Below are 6,683 nucleotides of genomic sequence, written 5' to 3'. Positions count from 1 at the left end.
AAGAAACCTGCAGAGGCTGGGGAGGTCGAAGGACGGATGAGCCCCTGCTGCAAGGCTTCTCCAATGTATTCTTCCATAGCCTGGGTTTCAGTAACGGAGAGAGGGTAAACACGTCCACTGGGCAGTGAAATACCGGCTAGGAGGTCGACGGCACAATCCCATGGGCGATGAGGAGGGAGACAGGTGGCTTTGGTCTTACTGAAGACTTCTCTCAGGTCATGGTATTGATGAGGGATCTCAGGAGGCGTGGTTACTGGGGGCCTCTCCATGGAGGTGGCAACACAGAAAGGCATACACTGATGTCGGCATAAAGGAGACCAGGCGAGGATTTCCCTTTCCGACCAGGAGATGTGGGGGTCATGTCTTTGCAACCAGGAGAGTCCGAGGATGAGTGGATGGGTAGATAACTGGAGGACCAAGAGAGTGATGTCCTCTTGGTGGAGAGGCCCCACGGTGAGTGTGATCGGATTGGTGGCGTGGGTAACCATCTCGCTGCCCAGAGGACGGCCATCCAGGGAATGCACAGAGATCGGGTTGGACAGAAGACAGAGGGGAAGATGAAGAGCCCGGGCCATGGAGTGACTGATGAAATTCCCCGCCGCCCCGGAGTCTAGCAGGGCTGTAAGTGGAGATACACAGGAATCGCCACAGCGCACTGTCACAGTAATTAAAAAGGGTCTGGCTGACATGGTGGAACAGGAGGCGCTTACCTTGTTTTGGGGGGTCATTTCCCGAGTGAGTGCCTCTCTCCTTGCACCACAAGAGCGAGCAGGTTGGACAGGGCAACTCGACACCAGGTGACCCCCCTCTCCACAGTACAGGCACAAACCCTGCTCGATCCGGCGACAGCGTTCGCTGGCGGTCAGGTGCGTGTCTCCAATTTCCATGGGCTCGGGCTCGGGCTCGGGGTCTGAACCAGAGGGAATGGGCAGCCTGGTGACTCGGGACAGACGACGACATTCTTGCAGCTGACGGTCGAGACGAATGGAGAGGGCGATGAGGGTTTCCCCCCCCGACAGGCCAGTTCCATCTGTAGATCGTCTCTCAGTCCCCGCCAGTAAATGGAACAGAGTGCTGGTTCATTCCAAACACTGGCTGCCGCAGCGATGCGAAATGACAGGGAGTAATCAGCAGCGGAGCGAGTGCCCTGGGTGAGATGGAGCAGATGTTCACCGACCTCCCTACCCTCCTCAGGATGGTCGAAAACAGCTCGGAAGAGGTCTACAAAGCGGACATAGGTGGAAACTTCCGCTCCTCTCTGGTTGTAGACAGCCGTCGCCCACTGCCGAGCTCTTCCAGTGAGGAGATTAATTAGGGTGGCAATGTTCGTGGAGTCTGTAAAAGGGATGTTAATCAAAATACAGCTGGCATCGGGTAAGGAAACCGTGGCATTCAGAGGGTGTGCCATTGTAATGCTGGGGGAGTTTAACTGGTGAATCTTGGAAGCGGTGAGGCTTGGCTGGGGGCGCAGGAGGAAGATTAAGAGCTGGGGAAGGTTGAGGCAGCGACACGGTGAGTCGTTCAACATTACGGATAAGATCACCCAGGGCAATGTGAAGATGGAACAACTCACACTGCTGATCTGCCACCATCTGGGCCAGGGCTGGACTCGGTGGGGACGCACCAGGGGGGTCTGGATTCTCGTCCATGGGTAGCGGGATATCTGCTGCGACCATGAAGTGGCGTAGTCTTCTGTCACGAAGTCACCAGGAAACCGGGCGCAAGTGCAGAGAAGTAAATTTTAATGCAAATCGGGCAAATACAAACAAACACTGATAGCCACACTAAGTAGAAAACAAACAAAAGCAAACTAGACTGGGATGTGAACCAGAACCAAGACTTAGGAAAACACTAGGAATGAATGAATAATCTTTCAGAGCGCTCGAAGTACACATTGGAAAAGTGTAGACTATGCGATGACTAAAGGAAACAGTGAGGTTTATAAAGAGGTGAGAATGAGGGAAAGCAAAATGAACAGAGGTGTGAATGATGAAGGGACAGGCTGATGATTAGTAAACCGGCAACGCCGATCGCTGAATGGCCAGAGTCGGTGCGGGAGGAGACGAAGTTGTTACAGTTTAACTGTAAGCAAATTGTTGAAAGATTTGATTATTTTAATTGATATGGTTTACAATGTTTTGTAGATCAACTTGAAAAAAAATCTAAACGTTAATATACTTTAAATTTAGAATCAGATACAAAAATGTTAAAATGTTAAAATGAATGCTTTTTGAAGGCCCTGCACTTTATTATTCATTGCTGTCCACTTCATTACACCCACAGCCTCCCCATACCCTCACCTCCCAGACAGATTCCAAGCCAATGCATATACACATGATACCCTAACACTTAAAATTTAAATAGTCGAATGAAACTAATCCTAGCACATCATCATAGCCAAAACCATCTGGTCACTTACCTGAGGGCAATTCTCTATTGTAATGCTCGACCTGGGTATCAAACCCAGGGCTCTGGGATGGAAGCCCAGAGCCTTACCCCTGTGCCACCAAGCGGTAGACCCAAAAGCAGAGAGCAACGACAAAAGTCATTCCGTAAGATGGTTACTTTTAATAGGTAAATCTGAGCAGAGGTATCCAAGGGGGTCAGGCAAAAGTCAGAAAACAAATCCAGGCAGAGGTCAAAACCAGTGAGCAAAGATATCCAATGTCAAAACCAGGGAAAACGGCAGGCAAAATCTTGGTCAAACAAAACAGGCAAAACAGGTTCAGCAACAGGGAAGGCAATCCAAGAAAACACACAAAAATACTCAGGACTTACAAGAAGGCTTGATCTGGAATTGCACACAGGGTAACAACTCAAGACTGAGCAAAGAACTGAACAGAACAGAAGACTTAAATAGACAGACAGAACAAGACACAGGTGCAAACAATACAACAATAACAAACTAAACAGGAACCAAAACGAAGACTGAGGACCCCACATGGAAAAAAAAGAACTACAATCCCAAAAAACATGACATCTATACATCAATACACTTATTATTTACTGACACCTCAAACTTTGATAATGTCTTTGTGGAATTTTATTCAACACATTCTTTCAGTGGAATGTTCTCTCAAGCAGTGGGATGACAGATGAAGTAGCTGTGATAACACTTACTGAAAGACCAGTGGTCTTTAGATCATCCTGAGATATGAAAATCACTCTGATTAAACTTTAAATTACATTGTTACAGCATTGTGACCACAAAAGCAGGCCTGCACCTCTCATAAGCAGCGGATCCATGCAGAATTTCCCTTACACTAAAAACTGCCTTCAGCAACTTACAGTGAATGTGAATCCAGGCAGCAGCTTATTGTGGTTTATCTTTCACCCTCTGATTTTTAACGTATAACTGAGTGAACAAAAGCAAAATTGATAGGGCTAGCAGTTCATGACCTGATCCCATATAAGTATGCAAGTAATGTATTTGTAAGTATATATACATAAAGAGCTCCGGTCCTAAGTGGGCTAAGTGTCTTAAGTGCTAAATGTCTCTCCATCATCATGGACAGTATGAGAAACACTCATTTATAAGCTTTTATAGTCGCTCCAAAGCCTAAGTGTTTAACATGAATGGTCATACATTAAATTTGGTTTTTTTTTATTATTTTTATTTGTTTTGGGGTTTTTTTCAGTATCACAGTATACACTAAGTGACCACACAGGACCAAAAACATTAAAAATGTATTATGGGAAATGGTTCATAAAATCTATGGTCATACATCTCCAGCTCCTGCTGCTGACAAATGCTGTATATCAGAAGCACATAAGCTCCAAATTAAGTTAATTAAGTCTCCATGATTGCACACACACACTGTGAACAGCGAGCAATGAATTTGTCTCTGCATTTAACCCATCCAACACACCAGTAGTGAACACAAAACAGACAACAGACACAGGAGCAGTGGACAGCATTCCTCTGCGCCCGGGGAGCATTAGGGTTAAGTGCACAAGGGCGCACAGCCATGGATGTTGGGCCTGGGAATCGAACCGGCAACCCTCCGGTCACAAGCCCAGTTCTCTAGCCTTTAGACCATATTTAGACCACGGCTGCCTATAAAATGTGGAGCGGCCGGAGCAAGCCCCTGTGCCGACTCCCTGTTCTAAAAATGTGCTTAATATGGCGTTCTCGGATAGAGAACGTATCAGATATTAAACTGATAAGAGCAGATACTACACTCACATGATATATTCATATAGACTTGAAAGGGACAACAGTCATTGCATAATACATGTACAGTCACCTATGACAGAATATAGAGATCACATTCTACATTTGTGTGATTTAACAACAGATTTTTCCTGTGGGTGTGTTTATTTATCCAATTCAGAGCCCTCAAGGAGAGAAATATGAGACTATACATTCAGAATAATACGAGACTATATATTCAGCATCGTGTACTGCCATAGATACTAATCCAGTGGTTCATTTGATAACATATTATAGCTTTAGTATGCAGTGGATATGACTACAGTTTGTATGCTTATGTGCCTAGTTTTCTTTTTCTGCATGCTTGTGATTGATCTTTGTAAGGTGAGAAAAGCAGAGAAGACGTAAAAAAGAGAAGATATACATGGAGTACATGGTTTAATATATGTCATTATACTTTATTTTTATGTTCAAACTACCAAATCACCTTCAAACCACCCTTGTTCAAAATGATAGCTATTTCAATACTTTAGCACCAAGACATGAAAAACATTGAATTGGTGCCAAAAAAAATGCAACACACAATTTTATCATTTATTTTAGATATCTGTTGTTTTCGCTCACAATTGTCAGTGCTCGACACATAATTGACACAAAGGAATACACAGCTAATTGACCAGTATTAATTTAATCTGGTTAATACAGGATGGAATAGAGTTCATTTAACTCACAGCAAACAAAATGCAACCCACACACAAGTCAACACACAGACTATAGAATTTGTCATCACTGATTAACACTGTGATAATTTAATTTATCATCCTCATTTCAAGGGACAGAGATAGGGTTTGGACATGAATTTGACGTTCTTTGATTCTGACAATCTTTAAACTGTTAAAACTGACAATAGAAAGTTTTTTTTCTGGCTACTCTTGCATCAGGCTTGCTCCCCTTGGGTCTGTCTAAAGAATGGTAAAATGTGATGATCTTTGTTATAAGTTATACAGAAAAAAAATCTGGATTTAACAAAAGCTCCATATCAGATGTTTGTTTCTTCAATACCATCCTGACCTGAAGGAACAGAGGTGGAGTGTTGTGCCTGACTGTGGCGTCTTTTTATCCTCATACAGCAGAGAAGATTCTTCATGTAGTCCTCAGCATCCGTTCGCATGAACACATACATTAGGCAGTCAGTAAGTGGGTTTAGAAGTACCAAAATAAACAGATACTCATTCGATATATCAAAGAAAAACTGTTTGGAAGAAAGCGGTAAAGTGAAAACGTACAAGAGTGTAAGTAAAGGGTAATTTATTACCATTAGGAAGAGTGAACCAAAAATTCTTTTTTTCTCATGTGAGGGCAATGCAATTGAACGAGAAAGTGCCCTCCTAGTGCCCACAAAACAGAAAATGACCAATAAGTAAGGAAGAATGAAGAGACTAAGAGACAAAATTGAACAGGTCAAGAGGTTAGTAAATGGGTTACGAGCAGTGATATCCACAATCACTAATATAATGGGAAAAACAGAGGGTATCAACCATACAGTCAAAGAAAAGCAAACTAGCCATTTAACAGAGCAATGCATTCTATACCAGTGTGGGTGGGCAATTAGAAGATATCTCTCAAGAGCTATACAGGCCATGAAATAACCATTAGCAGTCAAAACATAAAAGAAAATACTTTGGGCAAAACTTGGATTACCTAACTTTGAAAAGACAAGGCATTGGCAAATGACTTGGATGAGGTCTGTAATGAGCACATTTATGACAAAAACAGGGGCAACATGATTGGTTTTGATGAGGATGCACATTGCATAAATGGCTACGCAGAATATTGGAGCCTCCATCGCAGACAATATGAGAGTGAACACAGTTAAAGGTTTCCAGTGGAACTGTTCAGAATCTGAATGATCAGGATGTATATTGACAGATGAAGTAAAACCAGAATTATCTCCGCTGAAATCTTGTTGACTTGAGTCATTGTGGGATGTCTCCATACTGAATGGTCTTTCACAGTCGCATATAGTGGTGTACTTCTGTTTAGTGTTGGATGTTTTTCTCTCTGACATGGGAGTTTCCACACTGAAACAGAATTAAAAAAGTGAAGAAACCTGTCTTAGAGAAAGCTTTCTGCTCAAAACCAGATGTCACCAGATAATACAAGGGTATTATTTTTCTTTTTTTACATAGCACCGCTTTTAATCTCTCTATGACCAGTGAAAACTTCCTCACACCTTAATATGTAAAAACATCTGAAAATTATGATGGAGACGTCCATTTGGTTTTCCTTCACTGCTTACTCAGGAGTCTAATGCTGTGACACTAAATTTATCTCTTGATTTCTTAAGCCTTTCTGCAGTGGAGCATATCCTTTTATCCTGTTACATTTTAAGTCGCTCCATTCAGAGGGTATATAACTCACATATCTGATATAATTTTATGTGGTTTACTATTTATCTCATATTCATTGACCTCTAATTAAGAGTAAGTTGAGAAATATTATTGTTTTCTAAATCAGTACTTACAGCCTA

General features: G+C 42.6%; 1 non-coding gene across 1 annotated transcript; it reads right to left on the bottom strand.

Moving 5' to 3' along the window:
• Window positions 1-4,033: 4,033 nt before the first annotated feature.
• Window positions 4,034-4,216, bottom strand: LOC115827037 (U2 spliceosomal RNA). The gene has a single exon (XR_004025806.1). It is a non-coding gene; the product is annotated as a U2 spliceosomal RNA (small nuclear RNA).
• Window positions 4,217-6,683: the final 2,467 nt, after the last annotated feature.

This window comes from Chanos chanos, chromosome 1 (assembly GCF_902362185.1).
Source record: "Chanos chanos chromosome 1, fChaCha1.1, whole genome shotgun sequence".
Lineage (NCBI taxonomy): Eukaryota > Metazoa > Chordata > Actinopteri > Gonorynchiformes > Chanidae > Chanos > Chanos chanos.
The sequence above is the reverse complement of the archived record's forward strand: the minus strand, read 5'-3'. Positions and strand labels throughout refer to the sequence as shown.